General features: G+C 38.8%; 1 protein-coding gene across 1 annotated transcript in view; it reads left to right on the top strand.

Annotated features, from left to right (window-relative positions):
* The window catches only part of ST8SIA1 (ST8 alpha-N-acetyl-neuraminide alpha-2,8-sialyltransferase 1), a gene marked incomplete at both ends in the record, with an annotated part of 114768 nt that overhangs the window by 35758 nt on the left and 54011 nt on the right, over positions 1 to 24999 (top strand). The gene's annotated exons all lie outside the window — the stretch shown is intronic.

Here is a 24999-nt window from a genome sequence, read left to right as displayed (position 1 = left end):
TGGAAAACACTTGGAGTAGCACAGCTGGTTTATTAATTTGTATTAGTACCCGGGGCTGTATGGTTGCTGACTGGTAGAAGCAGGCCTGCTGAGAGTGAAGAGGCTGTGGCAGAGCTGGGTGTTGTGAACATGGCTCAGTGGGCCCTGTGGAATCCCTCTGGCAGAGGCAGGGAAGCTGTTGGGGCAGAGTGTGTGCTAGTTTCTACTCATTAGCTGCACAACTGAGCTTTTCTAACTCAAGTGAAATTTATTACAGTAACTAGAAGACACAGTTATGCTGTGGGACTGTAAAAGACAGAGCAAAAAAGACCATTTTGAACCTAAAGACAAAGAGGGCAGTGTAGGCTAGAAAGATCAGAGAGTCTGTGCTTGTGCCTGGGAATTTTGCAGACTTTTTTGGTTAATGTTGAGCTGTTTTACAGGGATGTAAATTTGCTGCTTCAAAAGCTAGAAATGTCACAAATGGAGGAACAACTTAAAGGGAGTAGTTACAGATGGGTGGCTATAGGAACAGTGAACTTCCTGTGGCTACCAGTAATTACAGGGCGTATGATCTGCCATGCTGAGGATATGAAAATACAAATCAGATATAGTTCTAGCCTGCCCAAAGACAAAGCAGTTAAGATTGTTTTGTTTGGTTCATTGTGGCTTTGTATAATTGATGACAATCATAGAATCATAGTATGGCTTGGGTTGGAAGGGACCTGAAGGATCATCAAGTTCCAACCCCTTGCCACAGAAGATAAAATTCTTGCTCAATGCAAGTTTTTTTCTAAACTCGTTTATATACCAATATTTCTGCCCAGAGGGTGATTAAACCTTCTTTGGAAGCCAGTGCTTAAACCTTGAGTAAAATTTATCCTTTATATCCTGGCCACCTGCTAGTCTTCCTAATTATTTATAAATTTTAGTATTGAATTATCTTGTTCAGTCTATAAACTTCTCAAAGTCTATGTAACTGTATATACCAATTATTCAGTGATTATGTTGTGTTAAATTAATTTGCTCTATTCATTAGTTAGCTTTCTTGAGGTTTAAATACTTCTGAAGCAGACTTCAAATCAGTACTGGGGTGAGGCTTAGGTTTGGTTCTTTTTCATGCTTAGCATTTACTACCTGGCAAGAAGTCTGAGTAAGAACTGATGGAACATTACGTATTTCTGTTTTTCATGTGGTTGTTTGGTTTCTTGATGTGGCACGTAAATTGTGCTGGAGTGTATGCCTCCGTGTATGCCTCTGTTCCTCTGACTGTTACTAAATATGGATGGAAGAACAACTTCAAGTCTGCAGGCTTGAAGAAAATCAAGGAAGGTTATGCTACTCCAGAAGCTATAAAAAGCAGTAGCACATTTGCAAATCTTGTAGGAGGATTATGTAGTGACTTTCAAAGGGTCCTTGATGTTGCACTCCCTCCTCTTGCTTAGGAGGGAGTGTAGACCTAGCTTTACATTTAATGAGAAATCTACTGCATTACTGTTTAGGAATTGACTTATATAGTTGGACGTGGTTGATTTAGAATCTTTATAACCTGATACAGTATGGACGTGAAGGGCGGTTGGTTCTCTTCTGGAACAACTTTAGTTCATCTAAACAGCTCCCAGGAGGCAAGTATTGACTTCCAGATGGTATTCCAGACACTATGGTGATCTTTGTATTACAGGATGCACCAGAAAAATCCCACTGTGCATATGAAGTAATATTTAGCTTACTGTTGTTCATATTAAGAATTCAGGATGCTGCTTTTTTTTTTTTAACTGTCTTGTTTAACAGAGCTTAGGCTTTTACAGCATTAGAAGAGATGATTTTGACAATGAAATCAGTGCTGCAAATTGTCCGATGGCCAATAAATACCAATCTGGGGTGATAATTTTGTGTGCTGGCTAAAGAGGTGGACTATGATGGCATGATAATCAGCTGACACATCTTTAAGGAAGCTTTCCTCAGGGCGCATGAGCTCTCCATCCTGCAAGTCAGGAAAGGAAGGCAAGAAACTGGCATGGCTGAAGCAGGATCTGATGGTCAAACTGAAGAAGAAAAGGAAATGCACAGACAGTGAAAACAGGGAGAACTGCGGGAAGAGTATAAGGAAGCTGCTAGGTTGTGTAGGGATGGAGTCAGGAAAGCCAACACCCAACTTGAACTACACTTGGCAAGAGATGCCAAGAAGAACAAGAAAGGCTTCCACAGGTACCTCAATCAGAAAAGGAAAGTCCAGTAGGGTGTACCCCCTGTAGTGAATAACACAGACAAGCTGGTGACAATAGACAAGGAAAAGGCTGAGGTACTTAACATTTTTTGCCTCAGTCTTGTCTGATAACTGCTCATCATGCAGCCCTCAAATGTTTGGTTTGGTAGAAGAGGGATGGGGAAGTTACATCCTTCCCGCTGTAATTGAAGGTCAGGTTTGTGACTACCTGAGGAACCTGAATATTCACTAGTCTATGGATCCCAATGAGATACATCCCAGAGTCCTCAGGGAATTAGATGATGTAGTTGCCAAGGTACTCTCAATGATATTTGAAAAGTCATGGCAATCAGGTGAAGTCCTGGGTGACTGAAAAAAAGGTCACTCGTTTTTAAAGATGATAAAAAGGATGACCCGGGGATCTACTAGCATGTAAGTCTCAGCTCTGCGGCGGGGAAGATCATGGAACGGATCCTCCTAAAAGTAATGCTAAGGCATATGGAAGGCAGGAAGGTGATATGGGAGAACCAGCATAGCTTCACCAAGGGCAAATCCTGTTTGACCAACCTAATGGCCTTTTATGATGGTTTCATTGCATCATTGGACAAGGGAAGAGCCACTGATGTCAGCTATCTGGACTTCAGTAAGGCCTTTGACACGGTACCGCACAACATCCTTCTGTCCAAATTGGAAAGATGGGGATTTTGATAGATGGACTGTTTTATGGACAAAGAACTGGTGGCAGGATTGAGTCCAGAGAGTGGTGGTCAGTGGCTCAATGTCTGGATGGAGATCAGTGATGAGTGGTGTCCCCCAGCAGTCAGTGCTGGAGCTGATACTCTTTAATATCTTCATCAGTGACAATGACAGTGGGGTTGAGTTCACTCTCAGCATGTTTTCTGATGACACCAAGCTGTGGAGTGTGGTTGACACACCAGGGATGCCATTCAGAGAGACCTAGACAGGCTTGAGCAGTGGGCTCAGGAGAACCTCATGAAGTTCAGCAGATCCAAGCGCAAGGTCTTGCACCTGTGTCGGGTCACTGCCAATACAAGCTGTGGGATGAAAGGATTGAGCACAGCCCTGCAGAAAATACCTGGGGGTACTGGTGGATGGGAAGCTGGACATGAGCCAGAAATGTGACCTCACAGCCCAAAAAGCCAACTGCATCCTGGGCTGCATCAAAAGAAGCATGGCCAGCAGGTTAAGTTAAAAAATCTTGGGAACAGTTAGGCTGGAAGTTGAAGATTCCTGACAGCCAGAAGAGCTACATGAACATTGCCTTGTGGGAACACTATCTCCAATGGCTTTATTTTTCTTTGTGTAAAATATACTGGGTTAATTGGCTCCAATTTATTATGAAGGTTCAGATGAAAGGCACTGGATTCCAGATGGTCATTTGATCAGATGGAAATGACCTGCATTAAATCCTAAACATCAGTTCTGTGAAAGCAGTGATGTTTTCTAAGAGTTCCAAATCATGCGGAAGAAGTTAAATACCTTCTATACACTGGCATGGGAATAGCATGATACAAGAAGAAAAAAATGGTCCATGGCAGGGGTCCTAGCTTTTTCTTTTGTTCAGAAAATGTGTCTCTGTGAGGAAGGGCATGCAGATGAAGCATATAATTCCTCACATCCTGTGCTTGGTAAGCGTAGTCGTAATGGTTTGTTCAAAACAATGTCTGGATTCATGGAATAGTTTAGGCAAGGGAATATTACACTGAAATACGAGTGTGTTGCTGTCTCTTGCTGATGGGGTTATCTAGTCAGCCATTCAGTCAGATAGGGATATATGTACTATGTAATGCTGATAGACCAATTTCAGATGTGTATAACATCTCCTTACTTATGATTTTATGGGGTGTGACCAAAGTGTCTGCAACCTATTAAGTCCCATGGAAATGAGGCATTCCTACAGAGACCGAAGAAAAACATCTGCACGGTTAAGGTGTTAGCAGAGACACCAATGTTATTGCAAACATCTGTGGTATGTGTAAGCAAGCAGCTTGCTCAGACATCTATCCTCACTCACCTGTTTTGTAGCATCTTACTGATTTTTGTTGTATCTAGTTAAATAGATGTCATAGCTAGCCACAGATTTATGCCAGGAAATGCCTAGCAACAATACGTGTTGATTGAGAATGTGCTTGTTATCTTCATACTGTACCTGCTGTACTTGGACAAGAAGAGCCAGTTGCAGAAGATAAGTGATTTGGATGTGTCTTCTCAATTGAGAGACACCAAAGTCAACATGAGCTAGACTGATTTTACACAGTTGCTTTTGCACTCAGAAGACTGCACAAAAAAGTGCATTTGTTTACAGCATGTAATCCAGACATAACTTTCTAACTTTACTTTTATAGATACAGGCTTTTAGGGGAAAAAGCTTCACATCTTCACACAGGGGATCCACTAGGCAAGGCTACACCAAAGTACGGAGGCACTGACTCTTTGCGCTGATGTGCACAAAATTATTGTCTGGTGGGATGGATGGTGGTATTCAGAAGGTCAGTGCCCCTCCTCCCCCACCTCTGCTCCGTGTCAGATAGCTCTACCTGGGCTGTGCCTGACAGATATTATCTCATAATTTCTCCCAGCTTCCAGTAAAGGGAATTTCACAGCCCACTAGACAGTCCATTCCAGTACTTCTCTATCCTTACAGGTAAGCTGTGTTTCCTGATGTCTGACTTCAAAGTACCCCTTGGCTATAATTTAAGAGTTTATTTTCTTATCTTTTACACATACAACTTTTAAATTTCCCCACAGCCTTTTTCTGTATACTAAACAACCTTGACTTTTTAAATCAGACTATTTTTTTTAAGCACTGATCATTTTTGTTTTTCTAACTGTATGTAAGGAAGACGCACGACAACTGTGTGGAGGTGGTACAAAACATTGGGGGAATAAAGGCCATATCCTCTGAAGGGCAGACTTTACAGGCACTTATTTGCTGGAATAGGCTTGCATTTAGTGTTGCTAATCATTCCTGTAGCCAAATATCACTGGATGTTGCTGCTAATGAGGCAAACCTTGTGTTCTGGCATACATGCTCATTTTTTCTCACTAATAATACTCACTGAAGACAGAACAGGGAATGGACTTGAGATTTCTTCTCCTCTCTTGGGCCTGATGTCTGTAATCACAGCTCTACCAGAGTGCTTCAGCTATTCTAGCCTGTCTCTCCACCACAGTAAACTGAACATGTTCTATGCAGGTGGAAGGTGGGCAGACAATTGTCAATGATCAGTGCCCTGTGCAAGGGACTCATTGAGGATTACATTAAGCTGCTATTGTACTACTGTTTCTCAGTGTATAGAGTCAAGATGAATTAGGCCTGACTGCAGGGCATGAAGTAGTACCAAGAAACACTTTGTTGATCATTTTTAACCAGGTTGTGAATATAATAGGAGTGGGAATATGGAGTGTATTCTGTTTTTTCAGATTGGCTAACTTATTTGCTAGGGCCTAGGCTTAATAGCAGACAGTTTAGGAGACAACAAATGTGAAGGCTACACAGATATATTCTGTGATCCAATATTGCGTCTGAAGAAGAAATCAGAAAGCTGAAGATAAATAATCCTTGGTATGACTATGATGCTCTTTATAGCAATTCCCTCAAGCACTTTACAGTCATTCAAATTCAATATAGGTGTTACTGCACAGTTAAATCTATGCCTAGAAACCTCTGGAGACAGTTAAAACTAGAGCTTTTGCATGGGGAATATGTGTAGAAGAAATACTGCCAACCCCCCTTTTCCTGTACAATAAACATATATGCATGACGAACCACTACATCTTTTGCTTCACAGACCAAATTAAAAAGCATTAGATCAACAGTATCCTCTTATCAAGTATGGTTCTTCTAGGGAAGGGTGGATTTAGCCTTTGTGGCTGCTTTCAGGGTAATTTTTTCCACCCAGTTCTTGGCCTTTACTAGCTTTTGAGCTGACAGATACAGTAATGACTGTACCTGAGTATCTTTTGGGGATTCCAGCCACATGCTGAGGGGAGCTGGAATGAAGTGGATATATTGTAACAAGCTCTCTGTGAGTATAGCTCAACCATAGCTCAACCAGGTCATCTAAGTTGCGTGTATTTACAGACATGTAAAGTTGTAAGAAGTGACACCTTCTTAGTCAACACACACCTTTCATTTTGCCAAGGTTGATCTTCCTACAGACAAAAGTTTTCCTTCCTGTCACTCTTTCAGAGCACATATAGATACAGAAAAAGTTGCATTCTATTCTGCCGTGCTCCTAAATAGCATTTCCAGCTTGATAGTTTCCTTTATATCATACATTTGTTAGATGCTAAGATTTTGTATGACTTGGTTACCCTTGCTTCTCCATGCAGGTGCCAGAGTATAAGGCAGATCAAACCAGGTCTGATTTGTGAAGAGGTCTAACAGATGTCTTGATGTCAAAAATTACATTTTCCAATAATGAGCACTTTCTCTTCAAATCTGCGAGACCAAAGCTCTGGCTTGTCTGTTGAACCAGGCTCCTTCTATGCCTAAATTTGAGCTGAGGTCTGACTGAAAAATGTAAACACAATTTTTTTTATTTTACTCCCAGGCACTGAGTCTTTGTCTTGTCTTTTCTCAGAGGGAGTCACGTTCATGGCTTCTTAACATCGGGGTAGCTCTGCTTCATTTTCTGCTGGGTTTCAGTCCAGGGACTCTGTACTGAACTGTTGTTCGCAGCTCCTTGGCCTGCTGTTTAAGTTCTTTCTCCTGCCCTTCTCACCACAATTTTGTCTGGCTTTGAATTGTCTCCTTGGTAGTGTCCATACTTTACCACCTGCTACCTCTATTCTTCAGTCTTCACTAGCATCTCTTTTTAGCTTGTCTTTTAATACCAGTTAGGGGATCAATTTACTCTCCTGTTAATATTTTTTGGGCTGCTGTCATGTCTCATGGAGATCACATAGCTTACTGAAGACCTTAGAGACAGAGTGTTGTTGTAGTGATAGAGACAAGGAGCATGAATTTCATTTTGCAACTATTTTACAGCTGCCACTTTTCTAGCTTCTGTGAGGTTACATCTGTTGTACACTGCTGAGAGGATTTGAATCCTGCACGAGGCTGAGACAACTCCCTTCTATCTAAGTGCTATTCCATTAGCCCAATGCTAGGGTGATTTACACACCTGGAGTGAAGTTCAAAGTACTCTAGAAATGAATTACAGCTTTTCGTGGTCAATTTTCCAACTGTAAAATGATCTACTCATGATTGGTGTCAGATAGGGGTTGCAGGTTTGAATTGCTTATTCCTTTTTTTTTTTTTCCCCCTGTGGTAATACTCTGTAATAATGTTCCCCTGTTATTCTGATAGCTGTGCTCTGGTTTTTAGGGTACATGAACACAAGTAAAATAAACTCTGTAAAAGGAGGTAATTTTTTTTTTTTTTTTTTTTTTAATCAAAGCAAGATAAGCGTAGCTCTTGTAAGGCATACTTTCTCTGCAGGTCCCACAGTACAGATTTTATGGTTATTCTCCATTTTCTGAATGTGGAAACACATCTTTCTAAAGTGATTAGCAAAATCTACAAAATAATTTCAGTTTTCCATGTCCAAAGGGAACAGTGTGCAACTCACAGATATTTTCAATCCTTTTTAATATTGGTGCATTCTTAATTCACCTGATCTAAGCCGCAGAGCTACCAGTCTTTTCCAGTACAACTCAGTGATTAAAGAGGACTCTTTATCTCCTTCCACTTTGGTGGGGTTTAAGCTCATCTCCTTTGCTTGATGAAGTAACTTCTGAAATTTAACTGGCCAGTTTCTGAATTTCATCAAGCAGTGCAAAGATAATCAGGCAGAGTAGTTATTGTAGGCAATTAAAGGGAAAATGATGATTCTGCAAAATGAGTATATGTGCAATGAAGGCTTTTGATTAGTTGGCATTTCTCTAGCTTCAGCTGAATTATAATTTTCTTTATTTTATTTTCCCATTATGAGAATCTTGTTGCTAATATTTATTTTGTGATTATTCTTTTTTTCCTTCAGTGAGAAGTTCTCTGTTATGGCATTCCACTTCTTTACTCGTTATGTTTATCTGACCTGCCTGAATATTCAGTGTCCCCTCTTGTTAGCCTTTTTCCTCGACCCATTATTTAAGAAGATAGGTACATTACAAAATTTCTTCTTTTATTCTCTCCATTTGCTTTTATATAGCTTTTGATATTTTTTAGTTCACAAAGTTAACTTGAGCAGTTATGAGTCTTTTCAGTCAATGTAGTATGATGACATTTGTTTGCGTTTATTTTAAATGGTTTTGATACTATTTTAATGTTCAGCAGATGAAATTTTGGTAAACCATACGAAATTATTTTGTTAAATATCTTATTGGCAGATGAGATATGGACCGTTTTTGAAATTTGTTTAAAGCATGAATAAACACAGAAAATCTAAGATGTATAGCATTCCCATTTTGATCAGTCACTTAACAGCACTTTTACCTGTAAAGTTAAAAAGTTCCTTCTGTCTTCTAGAAAATTGGCTGACATCCCATCCACTGCTTTACTTCCACGGAAGCTAAGTACAGTATAACTTGCAAAAATGTGACAGATCTGTGTGTGGCTTTGATGAGTAGCCTTTCTGCCACAGTTCATGAAAGTTCTCTTTCTAAGAGCATTTTCTCTGAAATTATGCTTTTAGGGCCTTTTTCATTTCACTAACATATGTCTAACTACCATTTACTGGCACTGCACTCCAAGTTCCTGTCAGAAGGAGTCAATTTAGAAAACATGTTTTTTTACTTTAACTTTGTCTTTTGATTGCCATATCTGTATGTTTTTCCTTCAACATATGTCTAGCTATTTAGTCAAGGGAGAAAAAAGCTGTCTCTGCAAAAAGGATGAGCTGAGTAAAAATGGTTTTTTACTTCGGCTGTGTGTTAAGAGCAATTTATGCTGTGCACTGATATTCTTCCTGCACCTTTGGGACTTGTAGGGAATCATATGTGATATTTTCATTTCAACGGAGGCTAGGAACTTTAATTTGAGGAAAGGAAAAAAAATAAATCGGTTTCAGTAGAGGCTGTATTGCAGCCTATACGTTCTTTGTGGTGTGGAGTTCCCATTGCTTGTGCTTGGAGTGCTGTGAAAGGAGTTCTTGCATACTAGATCCTAAGCCTATGTGTGGTACCTATTATTCTATCAGCCACACCTGCTTAACATCTTTCCTCAGATATTTTGACACCTACAGGTGCAAAGTGCTGTGTGTTATTATCTGTAATGCAACAACACTACAAAGGAAGCCTTTAACCCACCCTGACCTCCTGAGTAACTCCATCTACAGGGTTGCATCGAATGATTCCTCAGCCTTGCACAACAGCAGTGTTTTCATTGCAGCAGGTTAGTGCCATGAATCTCCATCTGCTGTGCAGGAGCACAGTCATTGCTTCTAAATTAGAAATTTCTCCTTTATTTATCAAACCCCCAGACGTCAGTTCCAGTCACTAATTGCTGCAGTCTAGATCTTATTTCTACCATCCCTGACAGTATGAGTGTGGGAATAGAACTGCTGGCTTTGCCTGTCAAACTGTGTGATACCAGAATATGTCACTATAGATTAAAACATTGATTTTTAGAAAGTTTGCTACCTTGATCTACACCGTGCAGATGAGGCATATGAAATATAGTACTTTATTGTTCAAATGGATGAAAAATCAAAACACAAAATGTAACACACATCCAGGTTGCAATCAGAATACTGAGAAATGTGAGTTATTATCCTAAACATAAAGTTCAACGTAGAAAAATATATATTTTATGGAGAAAATATTTTAATTTCTATTTCTACCCCTATGGCAGCTTGAGCTACTAATTTACTGAGCTTCTTTACTCTTGTGATTTAGCTTTTTTTAAAGCACTACAGTGGCTGTGCAACTGGATATGAATTGTATCAGGGTTTGGAGACAATGAAAGTCAGAATCTCTTGGGTGTATGATCAGCTGTGTGTAGGATATTACCTCATCCGCTGGGTCAACAGAGAGAACTCATCTGTTGTGTTTATTGAAAAATCATTGCAATATTTTTTCATTAATTTTTGTTTGTTGTTTTAGCTTGATTCATCGTAATTTCCCCCATTCACTGCTTATCCCCAGACAAAATAGTCTATAATTGCATTTTTGTAATTATACTCTCCTTATAAGTGTATGTGGGATATATATTCATATAAAATTACATCATTCAGTACTTTGGAAGTAACTGACATTATTGGGTCTGCTAAGGAGATTTCTACTGAAAACTATTCATATTATGGCTTGATATTTCTCTCTACATTTGTGTGCTTCTAATTAAGAATTACAGATCTTATTATCTTTGCTAACTAAGGTGTGAGCTTTTGCATTACAGATCTTTCCCTTTTATTAACCTATAAGCCTCCACCAAAACCTAAGCTTCATTTTTTGTTTCCCCTCTTTGTTAATTTTTAACACTGTGTTCTTATCAGAAAAATGCTCTAAGGATGAAAAATTCTGAAGGAGAAGATGACTAGCTTGTATATGGATGGCACAGTGGTGAGGAAATGTGGCACAGGAAAGGACAGATACACAAGTCTCATTCATGGTATCTGAGGCTTGAGAAATCTGACATTCCCTCTCCGCCCCTAGTTGATGTGACAGATGGCTCCTGTCCTGAAACATGTTGGCTTTCTTCTTGTTCCACTGTAGGAGAAATCTGTGGGTATGAAGTGAGTTCTTAGCTCTGTGTTGTCCTGTTACGTACCAATTGTTGCAAGTTCAGTGGAGCTGTAGCATTTCTTTGATGTATGGAATTTGGATGTCCAAATTTTAAGTTGGAGTGTGAGGAATGATGTAAACAAAATACTGTACCCTATCACCCATGGTTTTTCCAAACTTGATATGAGAGACCCATTTTGAATTCTAATGTAGAACCACTGGTAGTTTATCTTAAGCATCAAGCCTTAAAACAACCTTCTACTCATTTCCCAGTAATATTCAAAGTGCAGTATCTGTCAGTCTGCTGTATCTATAGACACACTGTTCAGAATTGAAACTCTAGTGAAAATTTCTGCTGCTGAAATGGAAGCTGTGCAACTAGACTTCACTGTGAACGAAAATTATAGGCCATTAATTCATTCATATCCATTAACTTTTTCATCTGAATCCTGATTTAATTTATGAGGCATTAGAAATTTCACTGCCTTGAGAGATTATCATCCAGAAATTAAATGAAGCTCTGTAATTCTGGTAAAGTTTCACTATGATATTTAATTCTGAATAAAACAATGTAATTTTCAAAGGAAATAAAATACTGTTTCTGAACTTCAGTATAGTAAAACTGATTCCTGTTATTAGATTCTCTGGGCAGTTCTATCTGGTGCTTTTGCTGTGCCAGACATCCCAAGGAGGTGAAGGAGTTTGTTTTATGCTGGACCATTGTCTTTATTTCCAGGCCACCTCTTCTATCGTCAGAGTTGCCAGGTGTTTCACTCCAGCTCAGGAAGGACCTCTATCTTTCCCCTTGTCAGTATGAGACCATGGTCAGAAACATGGCCTTTATCTACAGTTTATGAGCTGGATTATGATAACTGCCACTGTTATTCTAATATGTGGTCATAAGTTGTTAGCACCATGGCCTCTATGCCCAGGTGTTCTTCTGTGTTGGCCTGTTAAGTTTTGGCAGCTAGCATCCTTCTGCAGGTGGGTATACGAAGTTAAATCAACCATAGCTTTTGACTATGTACCTAGAAGATGCACCAGAGGGAAAAGCTCTACATGGGTGTACTACATATACTAGGCCAGTTTGTCTAGCTTGGTGGTAGAGACAATGAAGGTGAATACCTGAAAATGTGCCATGTCTCAGTAAGGCAAAGTAGAATCTGAATGAAAAAATGAAACAGTATAGGCTACAGACAAGCACAGTCCAATTTCTTCCTGGTGAAAATACTGCAGATAATTGGTGAGGGGCATAGAAATGTAATGAGCAGTAGAAAAGTGATGCTACTCGTTCTCTTCATATTCTAAAATCACTGCATTTTTATTTAGTGGAAAAAATCAACATGTTGCTATTAATGTGGTTGTTTCAATTGAATGGTCTAACCAGTCTTTCGTTTCCAAATATCATGTGTGACATTGCGTGGAGATTGACACACACACAAAAAATTAGAGACTGAAACGGTCCACTTGTGTTCTTGCTCTGCATGGAATTTAACAATAGTGAAAATACAAAAAGAGAAAAAAAAAAATCAAAACCGACAACCTGATCTGATTTTTCTAATCACAGGTCACATTTTCAGAGACTATACTCCTAGAGAAAAAGCATCTTTTTTTTTTTTTTTTTTTCTTTTCAAGTGTGACATTTTTAGCTGAAAAATATTGGGAGAGAGTATAATGTACGACATTTGCTATGTCATTTTATAATTTTTTTTTCTAAGCCTGCCTTTTATAGGCTATTCAGACATGAGTGGAGAGCAGCGCTTCTCGAATATCTCTCTTGAATTGACTGAAAGAGCTCTAAAAACAAGCTTGCAGATATTATGGGGAGATGAAGCTATATGTCTTATGAAAAGCCGACAGCTTTGCTGTCTCTTGCCATGAGACTTCCCATGTAAATAAAAAAAAGCTAAGGGAGAATTTAGAAGATTAACAGTGAGAAGCATCAAAATCAGATGAGTTCTCAAAGGGTGGAAGACCATGACAGTCCTTGTAGGACTTTTATCTTTGTGAAGGGATGAAAACTGAAGAAATACAATGAGTATAAAAGGAGAGTGGACTGGTTTTCTTGCCCAGAGAAACATACGTGGCAAAGATGTGTGTTTAAAAATGTTACATGGCAGTTACAGGTGTCTGTCATGCTGCATGTGCATGTTGTACACCGCCAGGTGTGAGAGAGGATTCAGCACAGGGCTGATTAATGACCTCTTGTCCCTAAGGAAGATTAAATGTTCCTAAGTGATAAAACTCCTCACTCTGATCTCTCTTCTTCTGAGTGATGAAGCTGAAAGGTTTACTGGTAGGAAACTTCTCATCCTAGGCTAGTGTCTGAGAAGGCCTGAAATAGGTACCAGGAACTAAGTGGAAGGAAAATTCTTGAGAAGTTTGCTGGTGTGTGATGCTTAAGCACACAGGGAGTAATCAAACCAGTGCATTCTTGTTATGTTAATTGCTTCCTGCAGAGTGAGTCATCTTGATTATCACTAGATTACCTTTGAATTGCTTTTTGGTTTGAGAATAGATGTTAGTGAAAAATGAATTCATTTTAGTCTAATAGGATGCTTGAAAAATTATTCACTGGTTCTGACAGCATGTTTTGGAAAAAAAAGAAAAAAACCAAGCAGTATGATGCCTTATTTGCTAGTCTGATTTCTGTGGCATTTTATTTAGCTGGCAGAATAGATTTACAGCTTCTTAAAACTTGTGACATTGGCTTTTCCAAATTGCCACCTCTGGCAGGGAACAGTACATCATTTTTTGAATTTATGCACTCAATATTTGCTTGTGTAACTGTAAGACATTTCTACTGACCAAACTGAAGGAAGAATAGGTATCAAGGTATGAAGAAGTATTAAGTGCTGTCTCAGAGAGGCCCGTGGTTCCTTATTACTTTAATTTGAGTGAAAACCAGACCTCAGAAACAGCACCTTCCATGATACAAACAGAAATAACCACAGCCAGCTTGGGGGATGGGGAGGCGCAGGGGCTCTGTGTGCTTCTGGTGGGACTCTGTGAGCCTTGGAGGGTGCTCTATTAGTTCATATCAGTAAAAAAATTACTAGTAGAAGGGCCCTATCCCACCATAGCACTTGTCGATCCGAAGCCGACCAGGGTCATGACATGCTGGCACAGGTGGGCAGAGGCTTCGACTGGCCCCTTTGGTCAGCCCCTGTCCTGCTGCTCCTCAAAACGCTACAGGATAGATGCTACCAGCTAAACAATCATACAGGTTACTGTTTAAAATCACTGAACTAACACTGAAGCACATGAGAAACAGCATGTATTGAGCATTTCCTGGAGCAGGAAATTGGACTAGATTGCTTGATGTCACTCCCAGCCTGAATTATCGTATGATGCTTAACCCATGGGAAGCACAAGCAGATGTAAAAAGGTGTCTCAGTAGCTGAAATTGCCTTAGTGTGCACAAATTAAATGGACTTCCAGTTTTCAAATCCTGATATGTAAACTGCACTACTGAGACTTTAGTTGTAGGTTGGTTTTGGTCCCTGAAGTCAAGACCCTTGTTTTGCTTTTATCTCATTGGAGGAGTTATTTCCAAACTTTATTTTCAATCAGTTTGCAACAAATAATAAATTCTGTTTGTTGTCTGAGGAACCAACTCTGTTACATAGTGAAATGATACTGTCCCCCATTTTAATCTTATACTGCTAAGTATTTTATTATTGATACAATAATAAGTTATTCAAAGGAGTTCAAACAAGAGAGACGAGACTCGTGGCTGCCTGTGTGCAATACTGTTCATTTTCAAGATGTGTTTTCATTACTGGAAAAATAAAACATATTATGGAAACTGCATTGATTTTGTAATCATGATGGCTTTTCCTCCTGCCTTTCTGGACTTCTAAACCTCTTTCATAACTTCTAAATACTTCCTTTAAAAAAAAATTGGTAGCCACTCATTATATGTAAATCCTAATGTTTTGCTATCTGTCTTTTTCACTTCTCAGCAAGGTTATATTAACCCTTCAATTCTGCGGAGTGACTGGCTGAAAGAAGGACAGTATTCTGAATGAAGGTCCTTGCTTTATATGCAGTTCTTTTTTCTTCTGGATTTTATCAAGAATTTTATCCAAGAATAGTGTTGTTCATTTTTCAGCTCATAGGTTACTTTTTCTTGTGTTAGTCACGTTATGAGGCAACATGCATGCCATCTAGGTATGCATGTGGGTGAAGAACAAGCTAAAGACATAAGATAGATATTATTGCAGGCTTCTGACCTATTTGAATGTAACAGTTCCTTGGAGCATAGCTGTACATAGCTATTCTTCAAGCTGTTTCTCATTTCCTTGTGTATTTTATGTATTTGATTTGACTGTGTGCTATGTGAGATTTAAAATCTATAGTTCAAAGTGAAACTTTATATAGATAGATGAAAGTGGAACTTTCTTAAGAGGCTTAATTTTTCTCATTAATGGCGAAGAGAAAAAATTATCTGGAAGAATTATTAAAGAAAGTCAACAGTAATTCCCAAAAACCAAGCTGAGTGTTTAAATTCCACTCATCCTCTAATTGCAAATTTCCTAGAGAGATCAGTCCTTGCTGGCTGACTTTGATGTCTTTTTAATTAGCGATTCTCAATAGATGTCATTGATTCTTCAGAACTATTTAGAGGTAAAGCAAAGGCAAGAATCTTTTTTTTTAATTTTTATTATCAGATCTTTTTGTTTTAGAAGTTAGTTTAATATACTAGCTAAATAGAAGTATACTGCTTTTAAGATATCCTAAGAAACAAAAGCCAAAAGTTTCAAACTTGGATATTTGATCATTTGATGACTAAATCCATTTTTTGGTGCCTATGGAAGTTGAATTGGTTTCTTTTACAGCAGATCCTTATTCATATCAATGGGATCAGAGAGCTCTCAGGCATTCAGAGAGCTATTCATTTGCTTGAGTATTAGTGACTTTCAGACACAGTAGAATTGGAAGCCCTTGATATTTTACTGTGTGCACTGTATGCTACTAGTAAGATTTAAAGAACTTTTTCGTTTCTAGCTGAATATGCTTTTTAGTAAACCAGCCACATACATGCAGATTTTTGACATCGTCTTCAGAGTCCTTCTGCTTGCTCTCTTTCCTATCCCCATTCACGTTCAACACAGGCTATTACTATATTTCACAATTATTTACTCTAGTCCAACTCCCTGCAGTGAACAGGGAGTCCTACAGCTAGATCAGGTTGCTCAGAACCCTGTCCAGCCTGACTTTGAACGTCTCCAGGAGTGGGGTATCCACTTCCTCTCTGGGCAACCTTTTCCAATGCTTCGCTACCCTGATCATAAGAAACACAGTTTTCTTATATCCAATCTAAATCTCTTCTCTTGTGATTTGAAACCATTTCCCCTCATTCTATGACAACAGACTCCGCTAAAGAGTCTGTCCCCTTCTTTCTTATAGCCCCTCTTTAGATACTGAGAGGCTGCTCTCCAGGTCTCCCTGGAATCTTTTCTTCTCCAGGCTGAACAGCCTCAACTCTCTTAGTCTGTCCGCATAGTGGCGGCATATGTACGAAATAGCACTGTGAGAACCTTTGTTGTTTTAGGATAATAAGTGAGCAGTATCCCTTACTTGATCAGGAATTCAGTCCTTCACAATTTCCAGATATTTTTCTATACTTGACTGCCTGTTATCCCACACTCTCACAAGAGAATAATTCAAAATGTGAGTAGGGTTTCTAGTCTTTCCTGCACCAGCTTTAAGAAACCTTGTGATTTTCTTTACTCTGTCTCATTTTGTCTTGTTACTGTTCTTCCATCATGGAAGCACTGAGGGAGAAATTACATTTGGAGGACATTGTCACCGGGCAATCATATGTGACTAGAATATTATAGTTAATTACCAAAAATTTAAGCTCAGAAAGATAAAATGTATGTCTAAATACAAAACTTACTTGGCCAGAAAATGGCACACTGTAGTCCAGGAGATTAATTTTAAAAGTTTCTGCTGCATTTTATTTGGGCTTTGGAAGAATTTGTTAAAATCACAATACAGCTACTCTTGTTGTCTATTAAACATGCGTAACATTAAAAATGTAGTTTTGACCTCGAGTGATGATGAAATATCCTTTCTTCCATGAAATATCTACTCAACACTCCAAAAATACTTAAGTGTATCTTTGGTTTGAGCGTAGAAGTGTTGTAGCAATGTAGTTCTGGCACACAACATGTAAAATTCTTTGCTTTTTCTCATCTGCTTAAATTTAGAGTAGATTAAGAAAGAAACAGGAAAAGTAGAGGACAGGGAAATCCTTCAAAAACAGTGTCTGAAATTAGGTCTCCAAATCCAAAAGATAAATGCTTGCTGATAAATATTCAGCATTGTGTAACGTTAAGTAACCACTGGAATACCTGGTATGTTTGAATGTTTTTCTGCCATAATATGCCAGTGAACCAGAAGACAAATTGCAATCCCATATGTAAGTGCTGTACAGTGTGAGTTGACAATACTGAGTCTTGAATTCTAACTGTAGGGGTGTTGTGTGCATAGCTTTTGAGGTGCTGGCAAAGCAGAGCAAGCTCGAGAATCCCATATAATGGATGATGTTTTCCTCTAAGCTCAGCATGGAATCTGATGTTGTCAAATGTTCAGATAAAAGAGAAGTATTACTGACTGTTTCTGTGGTTGCAGGCAGAGCTTATTCATTCAGCCTATTAATTTAATTTTATTCTTATTATCACATAAGATTTAAAAAAATAAAAAATCAAGTTATTCAAGTGTATGGGAAAGTGTCTAGGGAACCAGCATAGACAGTTATTTACAGATACTGGTCAAGTTGATTTTGTACTTTAATCTTTCCTTTTGTACACTTTACTTAGGACTTGGTTTCTTCAAGGAAAATCAAAATGCAGCTATATAGAAGGTACCTTAAGTCTTTTGTGAGATCTTCCAGTTGTAGAAATGTTGGAAACTATAACATCTTTCAGAGTAAAAGAATCTACTCAACTCCAGTAGTTTGAGTTCCTTGTTCAAATTAATCATGAAAAAATATTTCCTCTTCCCATTTTTAATTCAAAGTTTGGGGGTTCCAGTAAATTACAGGTTGTAAAGCTTAGATCCAGAAGTCTTCCAGAACTTTCAAATTTTCCCACTCATTAATGTATTCTTGTCTTTTAAGTCACACAGAATAGAAGCTTTCCTTTTACTTTTCTGGAGCATTCGCCATTTGAAATACTGTTTATGATATAGCCTTGAAAGTCTGTTTTTTAAATGAAACTGCTACAATTTCCAAATGTATTTTTTTTCGTAATCCCCACATTGTGCTATCCTGGCTGTATGAAGGCTGGTTGGATAAAATTAAATGCTGTGGTAGCAATTTGAAGAGTTCTTTTAATCCACTGCAAGTGAGTACTTGCAGCGACTTCATACTGGGCGGAAAGCTATTACAGAACATGCCATTTTGAAGTTCTTGCTAAGTACAGCCTGGACTAAAAGTGACTACCAGCTAGTTACTGCTACTCCATGTTTCTTATGAATATGTCGTTATGTTGCAAAGTGTTCTCTTCTGTGTGATTGCTCTCCTGTTAATATTTCATGTATCCTTTTGAATGTAAGAGGTTTTCCTGCTGCTGTAGAGCAATGCTAAGTCTAAGTGACATTTTGTCATTGCATGATCCCATACAAATGCATAACAAAATATTAATCTCATGAAAATTAATATAATCACAAACATATATTTGCGAATGGCACAAATTTATATGAAATTCAGTGTTTAATTCCAGTTCAATAATGACTGCTGTGATAGCTGAGATGTTCTTGAATGGTGTTACAGAGAAGTTTGCTCTTCTTGGACCATTTCTCTTTTGTATGGGCACTGAGCTTCAGATTTCAACGTTTGCTACTTAACAGCACCTGTGTGGAGCAATGAAACTATTTAAGGTAGCTGGAGATTCATCTTGAGATTCCTTTCCCATCTCCTAGAGGGATTTCATAGTCACTGTCACAGTTCCTTGTAGTAATTTCTTTGTGGTCAGATATTGGAATTTGTTAGTATCTGAGTCCAGTACTTTAAAAAGCACACTCAGCTAATCTACTACTGTTCATAATTAGCATACACAAAAGGTTAGTGTGTTAAGTACATAGCTGAGTCTGGCAGGAGTTTCATCTTGATCTGTTGCACACACAGTTAACTATGGGTCCTATCACTGTCAACGTGGGTGGATAGGACAAGGGGGAATGGTTTTAAACTGAGATAGAGCAGGTTTAGGTTAGATATTAGGAGGACGTTTTTCACACTGAGAGTGGTGACACAGTGGAACAGGTTGCCCAAGGAGGCTGTGGATGCCCCATCCCTGGAGGCATGCAAGGCCAGGCTGGATGTGGCTCTGGGCAGCCTGGTCTGGTGGTTGGCGACCCTGCACATAGCAGGGGGGTTGGAACTCGATGATCTTTGAGGTCATTTTCATCCTAGGCCATTCTATGATATGAGTCTGTGAACTATGCTTGTTCCTAACCCTCTGTTTTATAACAGCGTTACCTTAAAGGCAGAATTTTTTGTTTGCTTCTTGCTTAACATTTCTCGTATTCAGTGAGTACAGAGAATTCTTTCAAGTTGTAGCTAAAACATTTTTGAAAAGTCTTAGTGGAGAGACTTTAATTGTGATTTTGACATTTTTCACATGCAAAATATAGGTTACATGGTTTCACAGCTTTTGTGATAGACCTTTGCATGAATGCAAAACAACTTAGGAATTACACAGCATTCAGTAAATCTACCAGTAATGCGTCACTGTGGTTTCCTAAAATCTATGCATCTTCTAGCCCCCAACATTCTCTCAAGATTTATGAGAAAAGATTTTCTGTCTTTCCAGCACACATAAACCCATTCTAACCCATTTTTCTTATTTGTCCACACAAAAATAACTTCTAAATTATTGTTAGACTGTTGGATGCATTTCAAACTTTGTGCAATTATTTCAATCAGTAAGTATAAACAGAAAGGCCAAGCTGAAATAGAAGTATGATAGAAAATGTTGAAAGTTACGAATTACTACATGAGACCTATTATGGCATCATAAAACAGCCTGAGTTGGAATGAACTCACAGAGGCCATCAAGTCCAACTTCTGGCTGCATGCAGGACCACCCAAAATCCAAACCCTGTGTCTGAGTGTTGTTCAAATGCTCTTTAAACTCTGCCACTTGTTGCCGTGCCCACAGCCCTGTGCATCCCGTTCCATGCCCACTGCCCTGTGGAGCAGCCCCTGTCCCTGACCCCCAGCTGCCCTCCCCTGACAGCTCCATGCCGTTCCCTCGGGCCCTGTCGCTGTCACACAGCAGAGCTCAGCGCTGCCCCTCCGCTCCCTGTGGGGAGCTGCAGCCACCATCAGGCCTGCCTTCATGTCAAACCTAGGCTTTAAGAATTTTTTTTTAATGTGAAAACAGTTATTTTCCTGAGAAAATATCAGTTACTTTTCAGGGATAAAAAGAATGTCAACAGTGGCGCGCTGTCGGGATGGGCTGAAGTCCTCTTTGCTTCTGGAGGAGTAGCTCCTCCTAACACAGTCACATTTGCAGGATAGCTATCAGTAGTTGCCCCTTACTCTGGGCTGGCGCCCATCCAGCTCACTTGGGACTGCAGCATTGGGGCTGAGAGAGACAGCTGAAACGTGAGGAGCTGCAACCGCCCTCTGCGATCCCCTACAGAGTACACACTGTCCCTGTGTGAGTGACATTGATGTTTTTGGAGCCAGCTGCTGTCGAGCCTTCATGTCTCCCTGCTTGACAGCTCCAGTGAAGGAACAAAAGGCCTGCCGTACCAAAGATGATTTGTAAACAATAAAGCAAAGAAGAAGGAGTGTTTTCCATCCCACCATGTCCAACAGCATGAAAAACAATGCCATGTTACCTATGGTTAAGACAAATACAGGCTTCCTTTAAAGTGTCAGCTGCTTCCTTATGCGAAAGGGTGAAAAGAATAGTCAGGGCCGAATTTGGCTTCTTGTTGACTCTTGCAATTTTGTTGGCTCCTTAGAAGAATTAGGAGAACTAGGCCTTTTTCTTTAGGATGCTGTCTTCTCAAAGGGAACAGTAAAACACAGCATCTTGTTCCAAATCCAGTAATGCATATTTGAAAACCCATTTTATTGTAATTTATGTTCCCTGTGTTTTTAGTGTTTTTGACATCATCAGTATTAAATCAGAGGCTGAACACTGTAATTTTTTCTGTTTTTCCAGTAAGAACTTGGTTGCTGATTAACTGTCTTTGGCAGTGAGTGGGTAAAAATTAACACATTAACAACTTAACAATGAAATCAAAGTGAATTAGAATACCATTATCTAAAATAAATTATGTTTTATTAGTACTGTGTAATGTTCTTTTAACTGATGACAATGATTTATTTTTACTTAGATGAATGATGAAACTAATCAGTGAATTGCTGGATAGATGCTCTGTTAAATTACTCCTGTATTCAATTGGGAGCCATTAATCTATTGCTTTGTGTGCTTATTTGTCACTGAATTCATAGGGGGATGTGCAGCTTCTTACCTCATTTACATAAATAGGAACTAAAGCATCTTCACTGGTTATTAGTGGAGTTTCACTATTTTGGTGTTGTCTCTGTCTCACGTTTCGTTTGAAGAGATACATTTAACAAAGCACCTTATGCAAACTTTTCATTTTCTTTTTGTTTTTAAAACTTTTTAAGGATTTGACCCTGCTTATGGCAGTATACAAGGGTTTGTTTATTTTTCTTTTTTATTCTTTCAGTTAATAATATTATCTAATTCTATTGTAATGATTGCTTAAAGATGGATGTGCACTGGTCACTTATTTTTATATTCTTTCTGTTACACTGGATAAACTGGTTTTGCTGTGCTGATTTTTCTAGTCCACCCACAGGAATCTGTTCATTAAAATTTAATCAATGAGGAAAATAACAAATTTGTTGACAATAAAAACAATGCAGATTCAAGAAGCTAATATAAATGGAAATGCTTTTATTGCAACTTTACAATCCAAAGCAAGCATTTGTCAGGCCAGATTATAATTCAAAGGAGAATAGCAGCTGAGCTTTTTTGAGTATTTAGCATAAATGACAGCTGGGTCCCCAGCACATGGTGATTTTCCTAGCAAAGAGTTACACTGTGGGAGGTAAAGAGGAAGAGCGTTAGAAAATTTTTTATTAGTTCTTTGAAACATATTTTTCTAGTAATAGAAACTCAGAAGAAATTTTGTTTTTACTGTGTAGAATTCTTTCCAAATAGCACCGTCACCTTAAAAAAATGTAACATTCTTGATTGAAAATTGCCTCCTACTGACATTTTATGCCTAAGACTACTTTACAAAAAAGGTAAAAATGGTTTAATTCTCAACTAAGTTACAGCATTGATCTACCTCTTCAACATAACATTCAAAACATCTGAAGACAGATTACCTGTGCCATGAAGATGGCATAAGATTAGTTGAGAAAGAGAGTATTGAAAGAAAACAAATCATTGCTAGAGTCCATCTTCAGTGCTTTTTGCTCTTAAATGAAACAAAACAACCAAACAAATGACTCTAGGTTTTGATAATTATTTAATTTCAACCTTAAATCCACAGTCTGTACCCTGTGAGGCAGTGGTAGGAACAAGTGGATGCGGGGAAACCTCTTGAAAGGCAAATAGTGGTGTGGAAAGGTATTAACAGGTCTAGTAATTCAACTGCATGTTAGGGCTGAAGCTTCCATATGGTTAATTACCTTGCAATTTTGCTGAAGATGCTTGCATTTTATATTTTGGTCAGCTCAAAGGAAGGAATGAGCTGAATGCTTGTGTAAAGTCACAGAATGAAGCCCGCAGCACTTTAGCTTTGAAGGTCCTTTATCTGTGCTATCTGTCCTGTGAGTATCCTTTGGAGGTCCTGCAGTGGGTTAACTCTGCAGCTGCTAACTGCATCACAGGATTATGATTCCTAACAGTTTCAAAGCCAGGAGTCTACTGCGTTTTCTTTGCCTTTTGCAGAGACAGAGGAGCCACGTGTTTCATAGCAGCTCATAGGCAACACTTGAATTGTATGATTTGTATACGACTGGACAGTTTGTACAAATGGACTGAGAACAGAGTTCCTGAAATGTCCCTGCAGTTTGAGCAATATGCAGGTTTGTAACCTGAATGACTGAAGAACAGTCATGTGCAATGTTAAAAAAAGAATACATGTTTCTCCCAGAGCATGCTAAGGAATTTCTCTTCATTAGGGTAAAAGCAGCTGAAATGCCTCCAAGCATCAGGGACACTTAATGTCTGCCTTGAGTTTATAAGTATAGTCTTCTGGGAGCTGAACCTATTGAATGTTTTAAGCTAAACAATGGCATGCAAACTGTCTATGTCATGTCCAGAATTTTCATTACTTTGTTGGGGGAGGCAAAAGCTTCTGTGGGCTTTTGTGGGAGTGGTGGCTTTTCACAGAGAACTGCATTCAGCTTGGTTTTCTTCTTGTGTATGAGTGGATTTCTTCACAGGTTAGGCCACAGTGGTGGTTTTATTTGCCACTTCTTCCACCCTTTAACTCCCTCAAATCATCCTTTCAGTTCTGATCTTGTTTGTCTGTCTCTTGGGCTCTCTGAAGGGCAGGAGTTTCAAAGATTCATGCGCTCGTGGAAATGAAAGTATATATGCAAATGATAAGTAGTATAATCATCTTTGAACATAACAGGATATAAGCCTCCTTTGAAGGACAGCAATTCATCTCTAACAATATCAAGGGCTGTTTGCAACTGAGAATTTTGAAGCATTTAGTAACTCCTTAATGTTTGTTTTGGGGGTCTAGAGAAATTCAACATGTACTGAAGTCATAGAAATTACGTGACAGGGTTACCACGGCTCTTAAGTTAATGGCTGCTGCCTTTGTGATTTATTTGTCACAGCCTTGTCTTTGCATAACTGGCTGTCTTGGAAGAGCTCTGACATATCTTGAATAAGAATGGTGATGTTATTTATGAAAACTTACCACTTCTAAATTTCCTCCATCCCTACCCCACTCCCTGTACTGAACCTGTGAGCTTTCATTTGGTCAGTGTCACCTCAACAATGAAAAGTCCTTTGAATTTCAAGATATGCTGCTAGTTCAATAACTGGGTAAATTAAAAAATGTTCTTGGGAAGGCGAATGCAGAATCAGAATGCAGTTGCATACTTAGTATTGCTCTGCTGTGCTGTCCCTGGGTTCCCAGCAGTGGCTGGGCCTCAGTAAACTGGAATTGATTTTTCTACTCTAGCATATATTAGGATACGCAAAATGCTTTAATTTATTTTATTAGATAGCAGATTATGTTTTTATACTAGCTGAATGGAATCTAATTTGCTGAGAATAGATGGTGAAACAAATACATCTAAGGGAGAAGATAAAGTAGAAATGAATACCAACAAATGCAGAGTTTGTGCTGTAGCGCTGGATCTGTTTTCTATGCTATGTACACTGCTGTAACGCCTCGTGAATACATTATGCAATGTTAGACGTTGCTCTGTACATTTAAGTGACAGTAAGTGTTGCCACTGTTGGAACTTGTTGTCCAGGTGAAAATAATTGTTTTGCCATGCTGTATCCTGTCACTGTGGCATTTGCATTCTCAGAGGCCCAGACAGTAGCTTCCGTCTCTGCTGCAAAGTCGGGTTTTGACAGGTTTGATAAATGAAAAATTCCTGCACAATTTTTTTTTTTCATGAGGAGAATATTAACCCCTGTGTTGTAGATGGAGTCCATTCTTATAACTTTATCATACTACTTGAAATTCCTATGCTGTTCACCCCTTGACCCTGTTTTATATACGTATACACACACACACACACACACATATATCTATACAGACATATCTGTGCTGGGCTACACTGATGTACTGTGAGCTATTTAAATGACTGTCTCAACACCACTAAAGGTGAATGACTCAAGGCTGACAGGAAGATGTTCCACATGTAGCTTTGAGATCCTCTGGAGTGAAGAAGACTGTGCAAATCCTATTTAATACTGAATTTGATACATAAGATAGCATGACAATTTGACCTTGCAATTTAATGCCCTGCTCAGCTGTGACAAGGGCTCCTTAGTTAAAATGGTTTTCTAATTTTCGTTTGTGCTGTATTTGGAGAGCTGAGCACTTATGAAGCTGCTGGGATGCTCTAAATATCTTTATGCTTTAGG

The sequence above is a fragment of the Tetrao urogallus genome (genome assembly GCF_951394365.1).
Source record: "Tetrao urogallus genome assembly, chromosome: 1".
Taxonomy (NCBI): Eukaryota; Metazoa; Chordata; class Aves; order Galliformes; family Phasianidae; genus Tetrao; species Tetrao urogallus.
This window is presented reverse-complemented; position numbering and strand designations above follow the sequence as displayed.